The 25,927-nt window shown below is 54.6% G+C and overlaps 1 pseudogene; it reads right to left on the bottom strand.

The window, feature by feature from the left end:
- Nucleotides 1-7,295: 7,295 nt before the first annotated feature.
- The window catches only part of LOC144247988 (olfactory receptor 14A16-like), a 160,385-nt pseudogene continuing 141,753 nt past the window's right edge, over nt 7,296-25,927 (bottom strand).

Genomic DNA, 25,927 nt, shown 5'->3' with positions numbered 1-25,927 from the left:
ACGGGATATGATCATCTGCAGGTGCTTTTATTGAGAACTCTGTCAAGCAGGGGTACAGACCCAAATCTGACTCAGACATAGATTTCGAGCTGAATGTATTTTATATTCTATCGTTATATAACCTACATATTAATTATTAAACTTATATTGTTCCACTGTATACATTGAAATGAGTTTCTTGTGATCTTTCTGAGGCCCCTGACCATGGTTTCTCATGATTATTCTTACGATTAAACAGTAATTATATTTAATTACTAAACAATCATCACATCTAACAGTCATATCATTTATCATGTACTAGCTACACAGGTGCGGTTCTAGCAAGGTACAAGGCCTTCATGTACCTATTTATTTTTTTTTCAGGGCCCACTAAGCTTAATTTTCCTTTTAACCCTAAATCCCCATGATTTTAAAACTCTTTTACTATCAAGATCAGTGAAAGCTTTCTGATCTGGCAGTTTTTTGTATGAGAGTCATCTCTGGGCACATAAAATATGGGAGGTGGTATCCACATTTGAATAATCGCTTCTGGATGAGAATGAGAGTTCTTTTCTGTAGGAAGGAAAGCACGTGGCCCCAGTGTTTGTGGTGCTGATGAGAGGCTGCACAGGGGAGCCAGGCAACGCCAGCCAAGACCTCTCTATCGTGGCACCTTTTTGGTGGGATCCATCCTTGGACGTAATAATGGAAGTGTTACCTAATTTGGGTAATGGGTAAAATCCCTGGTCATACTCAATTAATTGCACTTACAACTGACAAGCATGTGTGGTGTAGAATGCATGTACTAAGTTACCTTACTTCCTAGCTTAAATAAAGAAGTAATTCTACCCTGTGGGTTGAACTTGTTAATTTAAACTTGTTAAATTTGTTTCCTGCTGGCAGGGATTGCTCCTGCAATAAGGATAAGCTGTCCTTCGATGGTTAACTTGATCCTCAGTGGGGGTGTGCTGGAATTCTTACCGATACCATTCCTGGTTAGAAACAGTATGTGTCTCCTGGACAGGTTACCCCTTAGTGGCTCAAGTTGTTTAATCACTCAGAATAATGACAAAAGTCCTTTTCCCAACTCAGAATCCCTCTGTTCCATCTCTTTAAATGCAGTTGAGTTGAATGCTGAATATTTCTTTGGTCTTTGTCCTGGTTTGTAAGATAAGCTTGTATTCTATCTGCCATCTGTTGGAGGTTGGGCAGGTTTGTTATCTCTTCCAAGAAGGATGGTTTGCTCCGAAGAGGTAATGGTTTGTTAATGGGCCATTGACTGACTCACTGCAGGGCTGGTAACATAACATCATCCCATTGTGAGATGCTCCACCCAGAGGGGGAAGCCAAGCACTCTTTTATTGTATGAAGGGGTACCTTTGGGGAGACAGAGCAGCTCTCTTTTTGCGGGATTTCCCAGAGAAGCAGCTCCTTCGGCAGGACACCTGAGAGAAGCGGCCGGAGCGCAGTGAGGCGGCGGCGGCGGAGCTCAGAGGCATCCCCGGCGCACAGGAAGACCGGCCCCACTGCCACCAGATCTTCAGAGAAAACTATACCCTTCTAAAGATCACCACTTCAGCTGCAATTCATCAGCCACTGCAAGGGGAGCAGCTATCATTTCAACCAGACTGCTACCAACACCCCGAATCCTCAGGTTGTGGACTTTTTCACTAGTTTTGTTTGTACCAATTGCATTTGCCTTTTTTTTAAATTGTTATCTAGTTTTCTTCTAGTAAAGAATTGTTACTCCCATTCCCACATCTTTGCCTGAGAGCCTTTTAATTTAAAAATCCTGGTAATTTGGAGGGAGGGGGTTTACCTTCTCCATTGCACAGGAGGCTTTTGCCCTCCTTCACAGACTCCTGTCTTGTCAAACCAAGACAGTCTTTCATGGTGCTAGGCCTCGATATCCTTCAGGAGGAATCTCAACCTCTATTTTATGAATTGCTTGTCCACTGCTGTTGCTGCTTCCAGTGTTTTCAGCGGGGTCTTCTGCAATGGCAATGTCAACAGCAAACACTGGCTAAACACTGGCAAGTGCTATGAGACTGGAGTGTGTTAAAATGATCACTGTCCACTGTCTCAGACAGGAGAGATAGAAGTGGGACTGAGTGATAGTTCCTTTCTTCTCTTAACCTGTCACCACCCCATCAATGCCCAGGCACTTGGGTGCCATAATGTAGTTATAAAAACATTTTTATTCTCCTTCACAGAAGTGGCCTGGTTAAGTCCTAATTGACCTTTCACCGCTCTAATTTGCTTTCTGCATGACCTAATAACATCCTTAAACACGTCCTGAGTTTCCTGGTCCTCCCTCCCAAAGTGATGCATCCTAATTTTTCCCCTGAGTTCCTGGAAAAAGCCCCAAGCTCTGCCAATGCTGGTGCCTGTCACCTGCCACAGAGACCTGTGGCCCCGGGGGACTTGTGTGCCAGAGGACAGCCAAAGCCAACGTGCCTTGGTGTCTATGTGATCCTTTCTGCAGGTGGCTGCAGGCAGGAGCACCTGGAGCAGCACTTGGTAGCCGCACTTGGTATCTGTCAAAAGCTGTTGCTCCTTCCTAGAATGATTTTTGCTTGGAAGTGATAATCTGCAACACAAAAACACCATCCACTGTTGACTTCCAGAGGACAATGACATTCTTACAGAGATACTGTCAAGTTTCCTTGTGTCCTTTTGTTTTTTCTTGCTTTCTGGGAAAGAACATCAGCCCAGCATCTGATGCCCAATGCTCCGGTTGCTGCCTGTCTGGCTGTGGCCAGCAGCTCATGTCCAAAGACAAGCGGGTGCTGCCTTCTGGGCAAGGGAATGGACAGGCACGAGCAGAGAATTTCCCTGCTGAAGCTGGGAGGAACCTGGGGAAGTGCAGAAGATTGGGATAACGCTGGCATGAGAGAAGCCATTCCGTGTCTCTGATGATGGTGCCAGCAGTGTGAGGGAAGAGCCAAGCGCTGGAAGCAGACACATCCTGCTGGTTTCTGCTGTTCCCTGGACACGGAACACACTTGTTCCCATAGTTCCCGAAGGCTTGATGCAGGAAGAAAAACATTCAACAGGAGCACCAAAGGCCAGGGGGTTATTGGCCACTTTCCCTTGCCCACCGCACGCTTGGGCAACTAGCCAAGTGCAAGCGCCCTTTTTCCCTTCCTCCCCATTGGCCTGAAGAATCTGGGCACCAAGAGAAAGCTCCTGGACCTCTGGGTATGACAACAACAATTTATTAATGCTACTCTGGGGTGAAAGGAAGTGCTTGCAGAGGGCAGCTGTTCCTCGCAGGCTCAGGTGGCCCCAGCAGACGCAGCCTGGCAGATCAGTTCTCCACAGCGCTGCAGCAGGACAGCCAGCCACGGCGGCACGGGAAAGGCCGTGACTTCCAGAGCCGGCGGAGTTGATCCTGCACATTCTGGAGTCGGGAGGAGGGAATGGCCTGTACAGCTAAATTGATGTACAGGGTTTGAAGGGCCAGGCATGAGATGGCAGGGCTGACGTCATCCGCCAGGTCCTGAAGGGCTGCGAGAGAGAGGAACAGAGCCACGGTCAGAGCCTGCGTCTGCAGAAACGTGGGGAGACCCTCCTGCCACGTCCATGCCAGGCAGCTCTTGCCATGGCCCGGAGGAAGCAGGAGACAAGAAGGGCGAGCTGGAAGGTGCTGGCCACGAATGTGCCACAGGCCCCCGAAAGGTCTGTGTGCTGTGCCCACGCTGCCCTTGGTGCGTGCCGGGCCAGGGAAGGCAGCTGCCAGCGGCAGCCCCCGCTGAGAGCCCGCTGGCCTCACTCACCCCTGCAGAGGATGCGGAACTCTTGCTGCTGTCCTCTGAGGCAGCGCCCGGCCATCCCTTGGGAACAGAGAGCGTGAGCTGGCTTCAGAGCCACAGCTGCCACCCGCGGGCGCTGCCCGGCCCGAGGCCACACGGGCTCCTGGCCCGGCAGGGCTCAGCCCGGGCCCCTGGCGCATCCTGCCGCCCCAGGGCACGGCTGCCAGAGGGCGGCGGCAGCGCCGAGGCCAGGCGGGGCTCCAGATGGCCGCGCGCGGATGCTGCTGCCGGGGCAGCAGGCGGGGCTGGGGCCGAGCTGCGGCGGGGCGGGGAAGGAGCCGGGCTCGTGGCTCACCCATGAACCTGACGGCCGCCTCTCGCAGGGGCTCCTGTGGGCTCTGCACGTAGGGCAGGGCCCGGCGCAGGTGCTCGGCCGCTCGGCTCCTGTCCTCTGCCAGCTGCAGAGAGCGGCGGGGCACGAAGGGAAGGGTTGGTGCGGGCCCTGCCCCTCGGCCGGGCGCTCCCTCCGCCCGGCGCCGCTCCCCCTGCCCACACAGCGCCGAGGCCCGGCCTGCAGCCGCCGGCGCCGGGCTCTGCAGGGAGCAGAGGGCCCGGCGAGCCGCGGTGCCGCCCCGTGGCAGAGCCCGGCTGCCTCGGGGCTCCCTCAGCACCGGCCTTGGGGCCAGAGGAGCCTGGAGCAGAGCCCGCGCGGCCCAGGGAAGGCAGCGGCGTGTGGGGCGCCGGCCGGTGCCCCTGCGGGCAGCACTGGGCAGGGGCCGCAGCTGCCAGGGCACAGACTGGGCACCGTGGGCAGGCGGCTTCTCCAGGCCGGGGCTGGGGCTTCCGGGCTGTGCTTACCAAGCGCTCGGCAAAGCTCCACATCTGATCCGTTTTCAGCAGCTGCTGCAGATCCCTTCTCTTCAGGAACCTTACTGCAGAAAGCAGCGTTTCCCGAGAGGCCTGCAGAGCGGCAGAGAGCCGGAGATGGCACCGCAGCCCAGGGCACAGGAACCACATCCCCGTGCCAAGGCCAGGAGGGAGCTGGAGCCCAGGAAGAGGAGCCAGGCTCTGGGGAGACAGCTGAGCCCCCTGCCATGGGGACCCCGGCGCCCAGGAGCCCTCACCTGTGCCACACGCCAGTTCTCATCGTGGCAGTTGAAGAAGAGTGGGAGCAGGCTCTGGCTCACAGGCTTCTTCAGGGGCTTTTTTCCCTTGGCCACCACCAAGTTCATCACCTCTTGGAAGAGGCGAACAGAGAGCAGCTTTACAAGGCTGTTGTCCTGTTGGAAAGGAAGCAAGACCCCTCCACACCAGCTGCTTCAGGACCCCCTGTGCACAGGCACAAGGCACCGGGCTTCCAGGCGGCGCCCGGTGCCCGTGGCTGGGGGCACAGAGCCTTACATTGTCAAAGAGTTGCCAGAGCGCCTCAGCCAGCTGCAGGGCGATGGGGCTGGCTATTGCAAGGTCTTTGTCGGAGAGCAGAGAGCTGAGAACAACGATGGTCATCTCAACAATGTCTTCATCCACGGCCCGCAGGAGGTTGCCGAGGCTTTCAGTCAGGCTGTACATTCTTTCGTTCTGTGTGGAAAACAAGGCTGGGCAACCCCACACTGCTGCTGCTGCTGCTGCAGGGCTCAGAGGCTGAAGGCCTGTCCCAGAGCACTCAGGCAGCTGAACAGCCACCCTGGAGAGCTGAGAGCAGCTGCCACAGCTCCCAAAGCCCAGCCAAGCCCAAGGGGCTGCTTTCCCCAGCCCCACGCTGCCAGCACAGCTTCAGCTGCTGCCTCCTTCTCACCATCGAGGGGTCCTGGCTGAGCACTACGAGGCCTCTGAGCGCCACGCGACGCATCTCTCTGGACTTGCTCTGCAGGTGCCTTGTCATGATCTGCAGGACGTTTTCACCGTATTCACTCAAGTCCAGGCAGTCCAGGACCTGAAAGGCACAGAGCAGTGACAGGAGTGCCCAGCTGGCAGGAGCTCAGAACTGCACAGGGCTGAGCCAAGGCAGCAGCACAGGGCACCATCCCAGGCAGCTGCGGCTACCAGAGGGCAGAGGCGTGGGAGGCAGCTGAGCGAGGCAGCGCTGGCCATCGGGCTCACCTCCACCAGGAAGGCCAGGGCGGGCAGTTCCCAGTCTGAACTGTCTTGGCTGAGTAGGTCAAAGAGGCAGGATGCCATGCTGCAACACCAGATGATGGAGACACGGCGCATCTCCCTGGGAGGGAGAAAAAGGCACCATTGCTCCTGAGCTGAGTGGCCAAACCTCTCCCAGGGCTGACTCACAGAAGTCTGGTCTTCTCCCGAGCACTCCCCAGCACAAGTTCTTAGGGAGGCAGCTGCTCCAGGGCACCCTCCTCTCCCAGCCCATTCCAGTCTGCTCATCCCTCCCTTCGGGACAAGGCCCTGCCGCCCATGAGCACAGGGACTGCGTGGGGTGATCTGGGCAGAAAGGAGAGGGGCGGTGGGGAGAATGAGGTCTCACCTGGCCAGCAGACCCACTGCATAGTGGTGGGTGTCGGCACAGAGCAGTGTGTCCCAGGCACACCTGCGTTCCATTGCTACCACCACGTCCTCGTACTGCATTTGGCAGAGCAGGGCCTTCAGGGTCTGCAGTGCAAAGCTGTGTGCAGAGCAAAGCCCAGGTCACGCTGGGAGGCCCGGCTCCTGCCCTGGGAGCATGGCAGGGATGGGGAGACTGGGAAGGCTGGCATGGAGCACCTGTTGGGGTGGGCGGCAAGGCCGTGTTGCTCCTGGCATCTCTTCCAGAAGGTATCCACCTCTTCTGGCATATTCAGCGTGCTGATATAAGCTTGGAAGAGCAGATGCAGAAAGAGGTTGGGGAAATACTCCAGCACTACAGGTGGGCACCAGGTCAGATTGAAGAGCCTCCACAGTGTCAAGGTTGCCTGCAAGAAATAAAACAGCCAGAGACAGTAATCAGTGCCAAGACATGCATGTGGCATGGCCCCAGCCTGCGAGGGAGAGGCCAAGGGAGACACATGGGGAGCAGCCAGCCTGGTGCCCCAGAACCTTGTCCCCAAGCCAGGTTTCAGCCCAGCGCCTGAGGCAGGGAGATGCAGCTGGGGGCAGGGCAGAGAGCTAGCTGCTGGAGAGGTGGCCTGGGGGCTGGCAAAGGCCGCTTCCAGAAACTCACAGCCAGGGCAAAGACCCCTTTACTGTCCCCATCGGAGGTGTACACGCTGTCCTCTGGCCAGGCGCTCAGCACATCGAGGAGGATCTGCAGCGCCGGCTCCGCGGTCCTGCTCGAGGACATGATGGTCCCCCACATGATCACGGCAGCTCTGTGGGGCCAGAGCTCTGTGTCAGGGGGGTCTCAGCCACAGCAGCGTGGTCTGGGCAGCTGCAGGGGCCTGCACTGGCCCTCAGCCCTGCCTCTGACTCCTGGCCCTGGCTGGCAGCAGCCAGCCAGCCCACGTGGGCCCAGGCCCTGAGGGGCAGGGAGGGAGCATGGCAGCAGGCTCCGGAGTTGACATGCCAGGACTGGAAAACAGAGGGGCCAGAGGCTCCTGGAACTCTCCACCTGTCTGTCAGGGACAGGCTCTACGGGGTGGGGGGGCCGGTGAAGCCTAAGGCCTCAAGGCAGGTGGGGATGCCATGCCTGTCACACGATGGGGCCCAGCGCAAGAGAGTGATCAGCACGTCACAGGGGTATTCCTTGGTCAGCTCCAGAAGGGCCTTGTCCAGCCTGTGCTCAGCAGATTTGTTGGCCGTGAGCCACCGGTGGATGTACCTCACCATGGCTGGCACCTACAGAAGGCACAGGGAGACTTGGAGAGCTGCCAGGGCAGCAACTTGCCCAGCTTCCCCTGAGGAGTGCTTCCCTTTCCACCACATTGGGCTGGACCTCACAGGCTGAGGGAGCCCAGCAGACCTAGCAAGATGTGCCACACCATTCCTGGGGCAATCAAACCCTTGCCCCAGACTGCTTACTTGCTTTGCATTGGACACACCCTTCTCCACCAGCAAATCCAGCATGGCAGCACTGGTCTCGGCACTGAAGAGGTGAAAGCTTGCCAAGATCCCGGTGCCCACACCTGTGGTCTCTTCCTGCCTAATGCACGTGATGAATTGACAGATGGTCTGCAGGAGAAGAGCAGGAAGAGAGGGAGAATGCATGGAGTGCTGCAACCACTCGGTGCTGGGCTGAGCAGTGCCAGCAGGCCCAGCCCAGGTGGGGATGGCCGCAGGTACCTGCACTGTTCTGCGGAAGCGGCCATGGGCGGGTTCCTGTTCTTGTGTCCGGTCCAGGGCTGCATCTGGTAAAGAGCGAGCGCGGCCAGAGCTGCTGAGGGGCTGCAGGAGAGGCCAGAAAACACAGCCCAGCCCTGTTCTCTCCTGGCAGGGAGAGCCTCGTGATGCCCCAGGGATGGAGCTGCCATGTGGTCCAGCCCCAGCCCAGCTTCTGTCCTATCCATGGGCATGTGGGATGGGATGGGATGGGATGGGATGGGATGGGATGGGATGGGATGGGATGGGATGGGATGGGATGGGATGTGGCCAAGCTGGCTGCAGCCACCAGCCATGCAGTCCAGCAACCCAGCTCTGCCACTCACCCTCCTGCAGCTGCTTGAATGGCACCATCTCTTCAGTCTTGTGCACTGGGGCAGCTCCAGGGCCTTCTTCCTCTTCCTCCACCCAGGCCATCTTGGGCACTCTTGGGGGTCTCTGCTCCATGTCAGTGACTGGATCTGTGGCTACTTGCAGGAGAGATGCCTCGGAAAACTCCGAGTCAGCAAGTCCTGCTTTTGTGCCTGCACGGCACCTTCAAGAGAGAAGCCTCAGGAAGGCTCAAGACAGCAAGTCCTGCACTCTGGTCTTGAGGGCTTCTGCCACAAGGACAGGAGACTACTGTCAAGGATTGTGCTCTTACCTCGAGGGCACTGGTGACAGGGATGGGAGATGCCTCCAGGGCACCAAGTCCCACGCTCTGCCCTTGAGGGCACCTGCAAAATTGAAGCCTAGGAAGGCCACGGGTCAGCAAGTCCTGTGGTCTGGCCTCGACGTCAGCTGCAGGAATAACGCCTCAGAAATCTCCGGGTCAGACACGAACGAGTGCGCTGTGTGGGGGCTCCTCACAGAACTGCTCTGTCCTGTCCTGTCCCGTCGCGTGCTCGGAGCACTGTGGCATGGTCCTGTCACTGTCAGCTCCTATGTCACCACGTGTCACAAAGGGCCCTTTGACACACTGTTCCATGCCATAGTGACCATGCTGCAGCGTGTCACAAAGGGCCCCTGCACACACTGCCCCCTGCGCTACGGCCGCCCCTGGCCCACCCAAAGTGGCTCAGGTTGGAAGGAATCCCTCACCCCAAGTGTCTAAGACAGCCCAACAGGGTCTTTAGGAACGGCTCAAACCATCAGCAAACGCTGCCCTGCTCTGCGGGCTCAGGGCAGCAGAAGGAGCCCCCAGGGCTGCCGATGCAGCCGTGCTGGGAAGGGCACGGGGCCTTCCACAGAAGCTGGCACGGCCTCCTTGGGACTCGTCCCAGCCCGTGGCCATCCCAAACCCGCGGGTGTGGCACACAAGGAACTGTGGGCCAGGGCAGGAATGCTGCTCTGAGCCCTGGGGCCCGGGGAGCTCTGACACCAGCAGGTGAGGCAGAGTCCCTGCCCAAGCAGACTTGCCATCCCCTGAGCATTGGCAGCGCTGGTGCCATGTCCTGCCCCAGAGACCTGTGCCCCCGGGGGCTTCTGTGCCAGAGGGAGCCAAAGCCCAGGTGCACTGGGGGCTGTGCTCCTGCCTGCAGGGGCTGTTAGCAGGAACACCTGGAGCAACTGCTGGGAACACTTGGTCTCTGTCAGAAGCTCTTACTCCATGCTGAAATTATTTTCTCATTGAAGTTATTGCCTTCAGCACAAAAACACCTTAGCGGCAAAGGCACAGGAAAATCTGGCAAGGAAGAATCCTCAATTCAGGAAAGCTTTACATCCCATTGCTCAACTCAAGTAGTTCCAAACAAGTGCAAACTTCCCAAATTATTTGGGATGGCCTGAGGAGGTGAAGATTTGGAATTTTGCTTCCCATCTCAAAGCAGCAACTCATTTGCCTTAACCTCATCCACTGAGGGTCACTTTACAGAACATAACACTACACAAAAAAAGGGCAAAACCAAGGGCCATCCTTTGGTATGCAAATGGTTTTCTATGAAGGGATGATAATATCCTAGGCCTCTTAAGGAATAAAAGCTCTCAAGAAATGAAAGTCCACAGAGTGGTACAAAAGTAGCTCAAACAAATGAATAGATGGCAAAAGGGCTAATCCTCCCCCTGCAACAGATAACTAATTGTCCAATAAAGTACAGCTCTCCCGTCTTGTTCCCTGCAGGAGAATCAGGACCATGAAAAGGAAAAGTCACAAATATTCTTTCTGCCCTCTGTAACCAAAGCTGTGCCAAAACACAGATGCTGCCTTCAAAGTGACTCTAATTCCAGCCTAGAGCTCTCACCTCCCAGACAACTCCTCCCCCAACACCCCACCAACACCAACCCCCCCAAACTCCTGCACAGAAGCCCTCAACACCCCGTCACGGGCCCCAGCTGTCCCCATCCCTCTGCAGAGCTTTCCCACCCTCCAGCAGACGCCCTGGTTCCCTGCACATGCCGTGGGATGGCACTCGGGAGGATCTGCTCCAAGGCCTTCCCCTGGAGCAAGCTCAGGCTGCCAGGCCTATGGATCCTGGATCATCCTTCCCACCGAGCCTTCCTGTGCACGGCTGTTCCATCTGCACCTTTGGGCTCAGCTCAGACTTCTCCACTAAATCAGGAGCGCTGGTAAAGGATGGAGAGCAGCCTGGCAAGCTCTTTCTCCAGCTCCCTCTTTACTCTTGGGGAGGTAGAACATTCCACAGGAAAGCAACTGATGCCACAAGGAGAGGGGTGGCCTCAAGCACCTTTGGCAATGAAACAAAGCCTTTGTTTGACATAAGTAAGCCCAAGCAATTCCCAAAAGTAAAGAGGTAATTAGCACAGCCATACATAAGTACTCAGCACCAGTTAGCATTAGAAAAACCTGGCAGGCCTAACTTGACCTGAGAGTGACTTGACAAAAAGCTTTAGACAGTGTACCAGAAGAACTAAGGGCAAGTGTGGAGTCAGCCCTGTGCAGGGAAGCCATGAGGAAGACTTTGTGCTGCTTTAGGGCATCGAGACCGCTCCTGGCCAGCGCCTGGACATCAGCTTCAAGGATAGGAATCTGACCCAATGTATTTCCAACCCCCTGCCGATCGAATCGCCTCAGCAGTGTAAAGATGGATGGTATGTTTGGTACAGTTCCTGCATCAACCCACTGAAATTTATACATAGCGGAGGAATATTTGAGTGGGGTGCAGACCCCGCCCTCCCGCCAGGTCAGTAAAAGAGCTTTTGGTGGACAGTGCATTTGCCTGCCAATTTCTTTGAATGAGGCAGACCCCTCAGGACTGCTATATCCTGAGGGAACACCATTGGCCTTGACCTGTAGGCAGCTGCACAAGCTTAAAATCTGCTGCCTCAGCTTCCAGGACCTCTCTTGGCCAGCATCCTGACGTGGATGCAGAACTGCAGTGAGGCACTGCCAGGACCCAGCAGGACAGGACTGCCTGTGTTGTGTCCACATAGCACCCCTCACACAGCCAGGGTCATCCCGAAAACAGACAAATGCTCAGCTGTCAGCAGAGGGGAGCAAGGAGCACTGGGCTCCTCTCAGGGTATCTCAGCTGGGCTCGCTCCACAACACGCCCCCATTTTGAGGCCTGCTGATGCCCAGCTGCCAGAAAGGCCTACCTTGTTCTCTCCAAGATGCACAGGGAGAGCCAAGGAGCAGGACATCTTAGGAAGAAATCCTTCCAAGCCTTTTCTGCGGCCAGACACACACCAGGATCAGCCAAGACTCTCCATGCTGCCTGGCCCACCCAGCCCAGCTCTGTGCTGGCCCTAGGTCACAGCAGCTTCTACCAAGCAAGGGCAAATGCATGTAGCCAACAGTTGAAACACAGCAGACAGGGAAGATGTGAAAAGTTTGGGCGTAAAGGCCTGTTAATTCACAGCTCTCAGAGAGAGCTTTGGGGCTTGCAGCTGGACAGAGATGCTGCTGCTCACACCTCTGTCCAAAGCGGGGGATCACACTTTGCTGCAGGTGCTTGGGTCAGTCTCTGCAGGTCGAGGTGGATGCCAAACCTGCTCTTCACAGCCTTCTCCCTTGCCCTGCCCCTCTGCCAAGCTCAACATGCCTCAAGGACTGAAAGGACCTCAGAGAGCCAAAGGGTAACACTCCCACCTGCCTCACTGGGAGCTCCCTGGGAAGCACTGTCCTTGAGAAGCAAGCCCCTTTCCTCCAAAGGCATTTCCCCAAATGTGTATCTTTCCTGGGGAACACCAACACACTCTTAAGAAAAGCTGGCGAGGCTGAACGATCTCCAGTCCTCTCAGGACAGGCGCTCCAGCTGTAGCCCATATTCCCCCAAGTGTGTTTCCAGGTGGAGGCTCAGAGGTGCAGCCCCAGGCCCTCTACAAGCACAAGCTGCCCACTGCCTCTTCACCTGCCTCAACTCCAGCCTGTGGTCACGGCAGCAAAACCAGGCTGTTCCCAGCCAGAGCCCAGAGCCCTGTTCCCACAGGATGCTCTTGCCAGCACCTTCCAGGACTCTCCGCTGTGTACGCAGCGCTTTTCATGCCCACTCTCAACAGGCTTTGGAAGGCAGAGCACAACCTGGCTGGCTCTGCCACCAGCACACCCCAAAGACAGGCGGAGGAAGAAACAGCAGGTGTTGTTTTGCAGCCATACCCAGGAGAAACTGGAAGGTGCCCTCCCTCTGGTCTCACTTGGTTGGCTTTCTGACTGGCTCTGAGGCTGGGGCTGCCATTCCTTGGTTCTCGGGACCAGAACCACACCTGGGATCCCGGCACTGCCTGACAGCGCTCCAGGCTCTGGCACAGTCTGAGTTTCGGGCACCGTGCTGCTGCTTCATTTGCTCTTAGGCACACCCGAAGCTCTCGGTTAAGCCCAGATGGTCTCTGGTTCTGCCCTCTCCAGGGATTGCAGCTCCCTGCCCAGGCATTGCAGCTCGCCCGGCCAGCCCCTGCTGACTGCCCACTGCCCTCATTCACACTCAAGGAGGTCTGAGATGAAATCAGAGCACCCAGACAAGGATAAGAAAGGAGGGCCCTCGCCACCCACAGGGGAGCCAATGGATCATCACCAAGTCCCTGACGTACAAAAGTCTCCATAATCTGCACAAAGACATTGCACGACAGGGACGTGAGGCTTATACAACCTGGTTACTGCGGGTCTGGGACCTTATGGGAACAGGCATGCAACTGGATGGTGGTGAGGCAAGAAATTTGGGACCCTTGACCCAGGAGCCAGGTATGAATCAGATTTTTGTAAGAGAGCCAGGCTCCCTTTTCCTGTGGGAGTGGCTTTTAATGAATGTCAGAGAGAGGTTTGTCCACAAGGAGAGAATGCAGGAGCACCACCATAGAATGAGCTGGAAGACCCTTGAGGAAGGGATCCAACAGCTGAGAAAAGTGGCAGCATTGGAGGTACTCTTTGGGAGGGATGGACAGCATGATAATGACCCTGGCAAGGTCAGGTGCACAGGGCAAATGCTGTGGAGTCTGGCAAATCTAGGGCCATGTCAATACACCACCTTCATTGCAACGATTACTGCTGATACCAACCGAGAGACAGTGGGTTCTGCTGCCAACAAGTTTAGAAATTGTGAGAGTATGGTCAATGGCCCGATGCAGGCTCATGGCTCTGCTGTGATCAAGGAACTCAAAGAGGAGTTTAAAGAGGAGATGAGGAAGATTGGAGATTGATTGCATTATTGTGCCTTGAATGAAGGGACTCCACCACTGAGTGCTGCTGTGCCAGACAAGCTGGAACTCCAGCACGAGCTGGAGTCCAAGGCAGCAAAGTGGTACGCCACTATTGGCATTGCTAAGGTGTTTTTCTCCATTCCTCTGGCAGCAGAATGCAGCCCTCAGTTTGCTTTCACCTGGAGGGGCGTGCAGTGCACCTGGAACCGACTGCCCCAGGGGTGGAAGCGCAGCCCCACCATCTGCCATGGACTGATCCAGGCTGCACTGGAAAAGGGAGAAGCTCCAGAACACCTGCAGTACATCGATGGCATCATTGTGTGGGAGAACACAGCAATGGAAGTATTTGAGAAAGAACAGTGCATCATCCAGATTCTGCTGGAAGTCAGCTTCGCCATCAAGAAGAGCAAAGTCAAGGGACCTGCCCAAGAGATCCAGTTCCTGGGAGCAAAGTTGCAAGACAGACAGAGTCACATTCCCACTGAGGTCACTAATACGATCACTGCGATGTCTTCACCAAGCAGCAAGAAGGAAACACAAGCTTTCCTATGCACCATTGGCTTTTGGAGAATGCACATTCCCGAGTACAACCAGATTGTGAGCCTTCTTTACCTGGTCACCCACAAGAAGAACGATTTTCACTGGGGCCCTGCGCAGCTGCAAGCCTTTGCCCAGATCAAGCAGGAGATCGCTCATGCTGTAGCCCTTGGCCCAGTCAGGACAGGACCAGAGGTGAAGAATGTGCTCTACTCTGCAGCCAGGAGCAATGGTTTGTCCTGGAACCTTTGGCAGAAGGTGCCTGGGGAGACTCGAGGCTGATCACTGGGATTCCGGAGCTGAAGTTACAGAGGGTCTGAAGCCAACTACACTCCTACAGAGAAGGAAATCTTGGCTGCCCATGAAAGAGTTCAAGCCACCTTGGAGGTGATTGTCATGGAAACACAGCTCCTCCTGGCACCCCGACTGCTGATGCTGGGGTGGATGTTTAAAGGAAAAGTTTCCTCTGCCACCATGCCACTGACACCACATGGAACAAAAGGATTGTTCTGCTGTCCTTCATAAGAGTAAATGTTGTTCTGTTCTCCTGTCCTTGTCACAGTGCTCACTCTGCATGAGATGTGTCTGCAAGCCCTCCAACCTCTGGGATTGGGGAGGGCAAATGTTCCTGGGGGAACAGGGATGGGCCAGCTGGGCTGGACTGACCCAAAGGATGTTCCATTCCATGTGACACCATGATCAGCAATCAACTGAGAGAACTGGTGACAAAGGGGGTAGAGGATTAATTTCTTTTTGAAGATACTTTTCTTTCAAAGCAGCACCTACACATACAGAAATTTATCCTGCCACAGAGTTGTCAAACATTTTCTGCTGATCGGCAATTTTTTGTGGATTTGCTTTTCTTCTGTTAGTGTGTCTTGCTGTGCTTTTTTTTAGTTGGGTTTGGAGGGTTTTTTTGGTCGGTTTTGTTTTTTTCCCTGTTGAACTGCCTTTCTTCTCATGCATACATTTTTCTCCCTTTCCTTGTGTCTTGCTTGGTACCTGACAGCAAGACAAATTTACCCAACTCAGTCATCTTGCCCAGTTATGTTTAGCAGTCACCATTAACTAGATGAGTTCAGTCACAGACTCCCTGCCATTTGGCAGCATCCACAAAGAACTGAAATTGCATTTCATGTCCTTGTAGAGATAATAGAAATAATCCACAGTGGTGGTCAAGGGCTGGTCACTGAGGGATGTCACCAGGGCGTGGCTGCCAAGAGGACTCTGTACCATGGATGACATTTGACCCTCATTGTTCAGCCACATTCCCACCCACCCCATGTTCCACTCCTTCAGCCCAGCTCTCTCCAGTCTGGCTCTGAGGAGACCACAGCAGACCCTGTCACAGGCCTGCTGAAGCCTGGGCACACAACATCCCCTTCTCTTCCCTCCCACATGGGTTCTGCAGTCCCTGCCTTGTCCTGCCAGTGCCTGGAATGGCTGCAGGAGGATTTGCCACATCCCCTTCCCTGCTGAGCCTGACCAGTCTGTGACTCTCCCAGTGCCCCTCCCTGCCCAGACTGGTTCCATGGCTGCCCTTCCCAAGGGCCCAGGACCCTCTGGGATGGCTCTGGCCTTTCCAGGGGGTTTGAGAGAGGTCCCACAGTGACACTGCCCAGTCTTCTCAACAAGCCTGACACCAAAGGCCTTTTCCACATCCCTCAGTCCCAGATCAGTGCCCAGAACACAGCACAGCCTATCCAGGTCCTCAGGGTGGTTCAGAAGGGAGGCAGCAGGGTTTTCTCCCCACAGACCCTCACTCCATCCAATGTCTCTCTGTGCAGTCCATGGCTGCCCTGAGCATTTTGTCCTGGAGCCTCCCTGCCCAGGATGTTTGTCTCTATGCTGTCCTAACCACAGCCCAGCAAAGAATTCAGGTGGTTTCCCCGAGGATGTTACTCTCAGAGTAAAATGGCCTCAAGGCACTGTTTGTGCCACTGGAATTGTGCCACCCCCAAGTGCTGCTGATGGTGTTTGTGCTCATTCAGGTTCATCTCCCCACACACACAGGATGCACTGCTGAAATCTCCCCAGTACAGAGCAAACATGGCCTGCTGGCCTGGTCACTTGGTGTCCCTCCATGCAGGGACAAACAATCTCCTGCAGGTGGGGGAGAGGCCAGTGCTGGCAGTGGTGGTTGCAGGGGCTGGTGTGGGACAATTGTCGTGGGGCACCTTCCCAGGCTGTCCCCAGAACAAAGACACAGCCCAGGCCCTGCTCTGCTCCTCCATCAGGGCCATGCCAGGAGCTCTGGCTGTGCCAGGACACTGCTGTGTCCCCTCCCTGCACACTCCCCCTCTGCCCAGGCACTGGGCTTTGCTGTGCCAGGGCATTCCTGGAGCACATTGCTGACAGCAGCTCTGGAGGAGAGCAAAGCCTTCCTGCCCTGCCCTCAGGAGATGCCCTTGGCTGATGGAGCTGCTGTGCTGGAGCCCAGCTGTGTCCCAGCAGTGCCCACGGCCTGTCCCTGCCTGTGGTCACAGCACGGACACGCAGCAGGACAGTGACCAAGCTGCCAGAGCACTGCGGCCTCACAGCCACAGCAGGGCTGGCAAGGAGAGGGTGGAGTGGGAAGGGCAGCTCCAAAAGGAACAATCCCTGCTGCTCCCTGGCAGTGCTGCTCTGCTGGAGCTCTCTTCCCCTTCTCCCCTCTAACTTCATGCAGGCCTCAGAGCTGGGATCCCAGATAAAACAGGCACTGCAGGGTACTTTATTTTGTTCAAATGTAGCAATAGCACAAACCTGGTTAACAGAGCTTATGGGTCACATTCAAGAGGCAGACAGTGAATTAGATGGTGGGGGTTAAAAAAATGTTATTGAGGATACTTTTATGAGCTAAAAACCCACTGAACATTACCCAAGGATCTGGGCAGGCCTGTTGGGCATGTCATGAGTTCCATTCCAAAAGTTTGGCAGAAAAAACAGGCAATAGGTAGCTTCAGAGAAGCAGCCAGTCATCATTTTCCTCAGGGCATCCTTGAGCTCCTGGTTCCTCAGGCTGTAGATGAGAGGGTTCAGGGCTGGGGGCACCACCGAGTACAGAACTGACACTGCCAGATCCAGGGATGGGAAGGAGAGGGAGTGGGGCTTCAGGTAGGCAAAGGCTGCAGTGCAGACAAACAGGGAGACCACGGCCAGGTGAGGGAGGCAGGTGAGAAAGGCTTTGTGCCATCCCTGCTCAGAGGGGATCCTCAGCACAGCCCTAAAGATCTGCACATAGGAGAAAACCATGAACACAAAACAGGCAAATGACAAAAAGGCACTAACAGCAAGGAGCTCAAGTTCCCTGAGTTTAGAGTGTGAGCAGGAGAGTTTGAGGACCTGTGGGTTTCACAGAAGAACTGGCCCAGGGCATTGCCCTGGCCCAGGGACATGGAAAATGTATTGGCCGTGAGCAGCAGAGCATTGAGAATGGCACTGGCCCAGGCAGCTGCTGCCATGTGGGCACAAGCTCTGCTGCCCAGGAGGGTCCCGTAGTGCAGGGGTTTGCAGATGGACATGTAGCTCTTGTATCACATGAAAGTGAGAAGGGAAACCTCTGCTGAAATGAAAAAGACAAACAGAAGCAGCTGTGCAGCACACCCTGAGTAGGAGATGTCCCTGGTGTCCCAGAGGGAATTGTGCATGGCTTTGGGGACAGATGTAGCCCAGGTCGCTGAGGGCCAGGTTGAGCAGGAAGAAGAACATGGGTGTGTGCAGGTGGTGGCCACAGGCTCCAGCGCTGATGGTGAGGCCGGTGCCCAGGAGGGCAGACAGGGAAATGCCCAGGAAGAGGCAGAAGTGCAGGAGCTGCAGCTGCCGCGTGTCTGACAGTGCCAGCAGGAGGAAGGGGCTGATGGAGCTGCTGTTGGACATTTCTGCCTCAGGAAATTATTATCTCCTGAGGAGAAAAATACAGCACTAAGTCAGGCCACACTTCCGTGAGCAAAATCTATTGCATATCTCATAGCAATGGAACATTTAGGGTCTCTCCTTTTAAGAACATTTCTCTACATTCCCCTCACCTGGGCTCTTGGTTTTGCAGGAATTCAGAGCAGGGCTCAGGAGGATTCCTTCTTCTTGAGCAGTGAGAGGTAACTGAGAATGCTGGGTGATCTCCAATTAAATGAACTTGGAAACACCAAAAATCTTTTCAGCTCTGCTGTTTGCATTTTGCCCATCTGAAGAACTGAACTGAGGGAATTCCTTGTGTTTGTTCACCCAGCTGCAACTGCCACAGTCAGGAGTGGTTGTGGCTGTTTGAAATCCCTGACATTTCTAATGCACTGCAGGTGAAATCGTGTGGGTCTGAGAGGCACAGGGATGGTCTCTCAGTGCAGGGACAATGGAGCAGCTCTGGCCATCAAGGCTGTTCTCAGCTGTCCCTTGCTGGCAGCTTCGAGCTACAGGAGAGGCACGCAGAGGAGTTCCCCTAGAGTGCACCAGGGCAGTGCTGAGAGCAGAGGCTCTGGGGTCAGACAGCACATGGACAGAGCCCTCGCCTTCCCTCAGGGTGCCTCACTGGGATCTCAGCTGTCTCCTGCCAGGCTGCTGGACAGAGGGATCACTGCAGCTGCCCAGGTGCAGGTGTCCAGCAGCATTTCCCTGGCCCTAACACTGAGCTGTCTCCTCCATGAGGATCCCATGCAGCACAGAGACACCACGGGAGAGCTGTGCCCTTCTGGAGGGCACCTGCAGCCCTGCAGGACACCCAGGGAATCAGCTGAAGGGCCCCTGAGGACACCTGGGCACTCTGCTCCCACAGACACATGTCCACAGCAGGGTCCCAAGGCTCCCTGCCTGGACGGGCACCTGCCACCTCCAGACCCTGGCACTGCCTCAGAAAACCCAATGGTGGCAATGGGGACAACACAGGCATCTGGGCATGGCAGTGAAATGTCACAATGCTCCTGCCAGGGGAGGAGGGACAGAGAGACTGATGGAAATCAGGGCCTTGTCCTTCCCTGCCTGGGCTCTGGCTGCTGCAGGGGCCCTGCACAGCCGAGCCCGTGTGGGATGAGGGCAGGGGCTCTGCTTGGGATGGGAAAGGAGCCTGGGCAGGAGCTGCTGGGGGAAGGTGTCTGAGCCACAGGGACAGCAGGGAGGTGGCACATCCCCCTGCCTGGCATTTGTGGCAGCAGCTCCCTGTCCCTCCCTGCCCGTGTCTCTGCTGAGGGGGCTGTTCCTGCCAGCAGCGTCTCCCTGTGCCCAGCTCCACTCCCTGCCAGCGCTCACTGAGCCCATCCCCACCCCACGGCCCCGGGGCAGCTCTGCCTGTGCAGGGACCTGTCCTGTGCCTCTGAGGGAGCAGCAGGGAAGCCCCGCTCTGGAGCTTGTTCTGCTCCATGCCAGGACATCCAGGAGAGCCACCCTGACAGGTCCTGTCAGTGCTGGCATTGTCAGAGACACTTCCAGGAACTCACCTGCATTGCTCTGCAGCCAGAGACTCAGCGTGTCCAGGGGCTGTGCAGATTTCTCCCCTGATGGGATCTCTCCTGTCCTGCCACCCCAGGCTGCCTTTGACCTCTTTGGCACTGCTGCTGCCTGCCCTCGCTGCCTGCAGGCACTGCCCTGTCTGCCTGATGGACACGTCCTCTGCCCCAGAGGAACTGGGAGAGCCCTTGCAAAAGATCATGGAAAGTGGGGCACGGGCCAGCCTTAGGAGAAGCCTCCAGGAATGGAAGTGGAATTTTCCTAGAGGCAGAGAATGATTCATTCAAACGCTGTGAAGATTTCTCCCCTAGTGAGAGCTCAGTCACCCTCCCAGCCCAGGCTGCCTCTCCTCTCTCTGTGCCTCTGTGCTGTGCCCGGGCTGGCTGCAGGCAGTGCCCCAGCCCTGCTGGGCTGTGCCCAGGAGCTGCTCCTGGCCAGAGCTGTCTCTCTGCAGCGCTGCCCTGGCCAGGAGCTGCCTCTGTGCCAGGAGCCCGGCCCAGCTCAGCAGCACAGACACAGCATCAGGACTTCTCCTGTGGGTTGGCTGCTGAGTCCCTGGCCATCAGTCCCTGAAAGGGAGTGGCAGAAATCTCTCAAGAATTCAAAGTTACAATCAAACTCCAAAGTTTCCTGAAGTTTTAATGGGTCCCACTGAGGGACAGGACTGAGAAAGTGTCCCCAGGTTCCAATCAGAGCAGAACACTGGAGGCAGTGATGGCAGCTGGGACAGGCAAGGGAAAGGTGTCTCTGGTGCTGAGCAAATCTGGATGTGTTTCAGGAATGCAAAGGGCCCAGGCCTGAGCCCGAGCCCCTGGCAAGGCAGATCCTGTCCCTCCCTCATTGCTCAGGGCTCTTCCCGGGATGGGCACTGGCATGTGGGGATGTGCAATGCCAAGGGCAGGACCATGGGGCGGCCCCTGCCAGGCTGCTGAGCAGGGACAAGGAGGCACTGAGGCCCCAGGGCTGCAAGGGTCACTTGTCCCCTCGTGGCCTCAGGCCCAGGGCCAGCAGCCACGGCCAAAGGGCTGCACAGGTTGGCTCTGTCAGGGCCTTGCAGCTGCTGCACATCCCTGAGCCCTCTGCAGCCCAGGCTGTCCCACGGTGTCCCTGCCCTGCGCCTCTGTCCCTGCAGGCTGTTGTCACCCCTGGCTGCCCCACCTCGCTGGCCCCTTCCTTTGCTGGCAGCTCTGCCTCCTGCTGCCCCTGCCTGGCCACACAAAGCCTTGGGCTGATACCCAAAGCATTCATTCCATTTTTACCCTGCCTGTGAACTTTCAGCACAGGAACAAGGCATGCAGGGACTGCTTTCCCAGCAGGGATGGCTGGAAGAGAAGAAGACATCTGGCTCAAGGGTGCAGTGACAGAGAAAACAAGGACTGAATCTGGGAACTTGGGGTGGGTTTAATGGAAATGGGTAAATCGTAATTAGCATTTAGGAACTGTATATGAGCAATACACTGGTAAAATTACATGTCTGCAGCAGATCAGGAGTTAGCCCTCACTAGACCTTCGGCCTGAATAAATTATACCCTCTGAAATAGCAAATTAGTGTTAAGGAGCCTCATTGTGATATTTCCGAGATTTGGCGACAGCGGGGCCTCACAGAACCCAGGACTCAGCTGTGACACTGCCCAAACTCATGGAACAAAGGGTCCATGGTGACACAGCAGAACCCCATGGAACCAAAATCCATTTTGGCACATTGGGGCCACATTGAACCAGTTGTCTATTGTGATAGTGCAGATCCAAGGAGATCATTGTGACACTGAGAAACCTCTGGGAACTAAGGGGCCATTGTGACACAGCAAGGCCTCGTGGAACCAAGGGTCCCTTGTTAAACAGTGCGGCCTCATGGAACCATGAGCCATTGTGACACAGCGTGGCCACACGGAGCCAAGGAGCCACTGTGACACTGCAGATCCAAGGAAACCATTGTGACTGAGGAACCTTATGGAACCAAGAGTCCATTGTTCCACTGTGGGGCTCTGTGGAACCAAGGGGAGCACAGTGACATTGCGAGGCCTCATGGAACAATGGAGACTATCCTGACACTTTGGGACACACTGGAACCAAGGGACCATTAGAGCATGGCAGGCCCTCATGGAATCAAGGGGACTACAGTGAACATGGTGGGTGTCCATGGGATGAAGGGTCCATTCTGACTCCATGGGACAAAGGATGCCATTGTGACACTCTGGGGCATCATGGAACCAAAGGTCCATTGTGACCCAGCAGGGCCTCATGGAACCATGGAGACCATTTCTACATTTTTAGGCCTTGTGAAACCAAAGGGCCTCTGTGGCACGTCAGATCCTCATGGAGCCAAGGGCTCTGGGCTTTCTTTCCAATGGAAAAGAACTGCCCTTCACATTCAAGCACCCATGGCCAAAATGGGATTCTCCCCTCAAAATTCCCAATATCCAGGGATTGCTCCTAAACAAAAGCTGCCATTACAAACAAGTCTTTTTGACATTGTCTTCCTGAGAGCTGGCTCTCACCTTGCTTCAAACACTGGGGATCTGTGCTTTTCTTCCTGTGGAAAAGTACCATCCCTTCTGCACAGGCAACCATGGCCAAAATTGACTCTTTTCCTCCAAAATTCCCGATTTGCAAGGGTTCTCCCAGACAAAATCTGCCAGAACAGACAGCTCTGGCTGGCCTTGGCCTCTGGTGGTCACCTCCCGTTTCAAAGAAGCCCTGAGGAAAGTATTTGAACAGGTTTGACTGCTGCAACATCAATGAGCCTCTTGTACTCTGAAAAACTCAGATGCTCTTCTGATCATATGTGTCTTTTCTTTCTCATTGTGTGTTATGCATGAAATATTATTTTCAGCTAAAAAATAGTATTCTTCTTACTTTACCAGTGTTTTCAGACACAAAACAGCTCATCTACATATGGATCCAGGTCACCTGTACAAGCAAACACAATGAAGAATGCAGCAGGAATGATTTGTCTCTGCTCCCATCTGTCACCTCTCTGGAGCTGGAGGTGCAGCCCCAGACCTTGGGAGGGCTCAAGGGCTCACCAGCTCAGCTCCCACACAGAGAACTTGCCGACCATGTTCTGCTGGCCTTGGCCCCTGCCCGCTCAGCCAGGCTGAGATGGACACTGATGGTTTCTGTGCCAGGCTCTCCCAGCCCAGCCCAGCTCCCTGCCAGCTCTGCCAGCTGCCCTGAGCTCTGGGCAGCACCAAGGGCCTCTCCCCAGCACAGCCCAGCCGGCTCTGGCCCCACAGCTCTGCTCAGCCCAGGCTGCTCTGGGCACTGCCCCACGGCCTCAGCCCCTGCCAAGGGCACAGCAGCAGTTGCAGCTCAGCCAGGACTCAGCCCCACCATGGGGGAAGGGGCTTGGCCAAGGCCAAAGGAGCTCCCTGGGTGTCCTGCTCCCCTCTGCCTGAGGTGCTGAGAGCTCTGCAGCCCCTCCTGCCATCCCATCTGCCCAGGCCAGCACAAGAGCCCCGGCCCTGGGGCCCTCCAGAGCTGCTCCTGCTCCAGGCCCAGGGCCCATCCCAGAGCTGGGGCAGCCCCAAAGCTGAGCCCATTTCTGCTCATTGCTGCTGTGATGGGGATGGATCCTCAGCACCTTGGAGGTTGGTGATGAACTTTACTAACTCCAGAGGCATCTTCTTTCTTGAGCTCTTCAGTATAGAAATTCAGTGACAAAGGCTCATTCATATTTCTTCCAAACACCCAAACAAGACAAGCCCATGGAAATAATTCAAGTCTTCAATTCTTCAGTGGTTAATTAGACAGATTGCACAAGTGTATTCAAAGTCAACCCACTATATTGAAAATGGTGCAGAGGGAATTGTTTTGTCCTGTTTACTTTTCCTATTTATAGATTGATTATCATCAATCCTCAGTTGATAAGGATCCCCAGCATCTCCTAATCCATTTTTAGTAGGTATGAAAATCAAGATCCCTTGTTGCTGACAATCTGAAGAGGGTCCCACAGAGAGCCAGCTGGAGTAATGACACCCAAACCAATATGGCTTGATATCATCCTCCTTTATTGTCTATTTTTTTCATGTTTTATGCCTTTATCGCCTTCTATAATACAATAGCAAATTAACATTCATTGGTTAAGGTAATAAATGTAATCATATTACCTTAATCAACGAATATTTATTTACTTCTGTCACTTATTGATTGGCTGTTATTCTGCAAGCATCTGATCAGGTTATAGTACGTGCCAGTTTTCATGTACTACTCAGCACCCAGCATTGGCTATTGCGTTTGTACAAGGCCTATTGTCTTTCCAAGGGTGTCCTAAGTACTTTAAAGTAACTAAAGTAACTCTGTAATCTGCAGGCCAGGGTTGTCCAGCTCCTGCAAAGGAACAGCATCAAGGAGAGCACGTCCTTGTTCCACGAGAAATTCCTTGACACCCTGTGGATCCAAGGATCCTTTGTGATCCTCCAGATCCTCATGGAACCAAGGGTGCATTGAGGCACAGCCGGGCCTTTTTGCAAGCAAAGAAACCTCTGTAAAATGCAGGGTAACTCACAGAACCAAGGAGTCCATTGTTAGGGGAAAAAACCTATGGAACCAAGGGTCCATGGTGACAAAGTGCGGCCTCATGGAAACAAGGGGTCACCGTGACACTGTGGGACTGCATGGTAGGAATTGTCCATTATGGCAATGTGGATCCACGGAGACCGTGGTGACACTAAGGAACCTCATGGATCCAAAGGGCCATTGTGATGCTGAAGAACTTCATGGAACCCAGGGTCCATTATGACACAGTGGGCCGGCATTGGAAGAGAGGAACCATGGCTGACAGTAGAGAAACTCATGGAACCAAGGGACATGGACTCATGGGACCATTGTGAGACAGCAGGGCCACATGGAACCAAGGAGACCAGTGACATTTAGGAAGCTCATGGAACCAAGGGTCCATTTTGACACTGCAGAAACAAGGAGACCATGGCTGACCCTATGGAAGCTCATGGAACCAAGCAGCCATTGTGACACTGCAAGGTGTCGTTGAACCGGGGAGACCATTGTGACCCTAGAAAACCTGATGGCACTAAGGGTTTATTGTGACACAGCAGGGTCCCATGGAACCAGTTGTCCATTGTGACAATGCAGATCCGAGGAGACCATGGTGACAACTACGGAAGCTCATGGAACCATGGGTCCATTGTGACAAAGCAAGGCCTCATGGAACCAAGGCGACCATTCTGACATCATGGAATCTCATGGAACTAAGGATCCATTGTTAGAATCCAGAGCCACGGAGACCATTGTGACATCATGGAACCTAGTGGACCCAAGTAGATCAGTGTGACATCATGGAATCTCATGGAACCAGGGTTCCGTTGTTACAGTCCATAACCAAGGAGATCATTGTGGCATCGTGGAACCTCGTGGAACCAAGGGTCCATTGTTACAGACCAGAACAAAAGAGAATTGTAATATCGTGGAACACTGTAGAAGCAAGGGTTCATTGTTATACTCCAGAGCCATGGAGACCATTGTGGCATTAGGAAACTCATGGAACAGGGGTCCATTGTTACAGTCCAGACCCAAGGAGACCATTGTGACAACGTGGAACCTCGTGGAACCAAGGGTCTGTTGTTACGGTCCAGAACCATGGAGATCATTGTGACATCATGGAACCTCGTGGAACCAAGGGTCCATTGTTACAGTGTGGATCAAGGAGATCATTGTGACATCATGGAATCTCATGGAACCAAGGGTCCATTGTTACAGTCTGGAACCAAGGAGACCATTGTGACATCATGGAACCTTGTGGAACCAAGGGTCTCCAGAATGAGGGACACCACTGTGACCGCACGGAACCTCACAGAATCAAGATTCCATTGCTATGCAGTGGGGCTTCATGGAACCAAGGAACCACTGTGACACAGCAGGGCCGCATGGAACCAGTGGTCCATAGAGATACTGCATATCCAAGGAGACCATGGTGATGCTGTGGTGTAGAAAAAATGACTGGAGACAAGTCCATTCTATAATGTCAACAAGTCTCAGTTTATTCCAAGCACGCATGTACAGTTATACCCATTATAATGAAGCTCATGCATATTGCAAAACTTAGGCTCATCATTGGTGTATCAAAAACAGGTCAACCCTGCCTTTGGGGCTTTCTAAGCTTGCTTTGTTTTCCCTTACACTTATCTTTTTTGCTGACCATTCTACTGTTGGGAACCAGCTTACCCAAGGACATAAGATATTGTTGCTACATCTGCTATTGCTGCACTCTGCAATTTTCAGCTACTGCTTCACTAACTGCACGTAGTCATGTCCTTTCTTACGAAGCCATTCATCCACAAAACTCTCCACACTGTGGAACCTCATGGAATCAGGGGGCCATTGTGACACAGAAGGACCCCTTGGAATCAAGGCAACCATGTTACGCTATGGAACCTCATGGAAACAAGAGGCCATTATGACACTCT

This window comes from Lonchura striata, chromosome 37, assembly GCF_046129695.1.
Source record: "Lonchura striata isolate bLonStr1 chromosome 37, bLonStr1.mat, whole genome shotgun sequence".
Classification (NCBI taxonomy): domain Eukaryota; kingdom Metazoa; phylum Chordata; class Aves; order Passeriformes; family Estrildidae; genus Lonchura; species Lonchura striata.
Note: the sequence above shows the minus strand (reverse complement) of the source record. Positions and strands in the feature narration are given on the sequence as shown.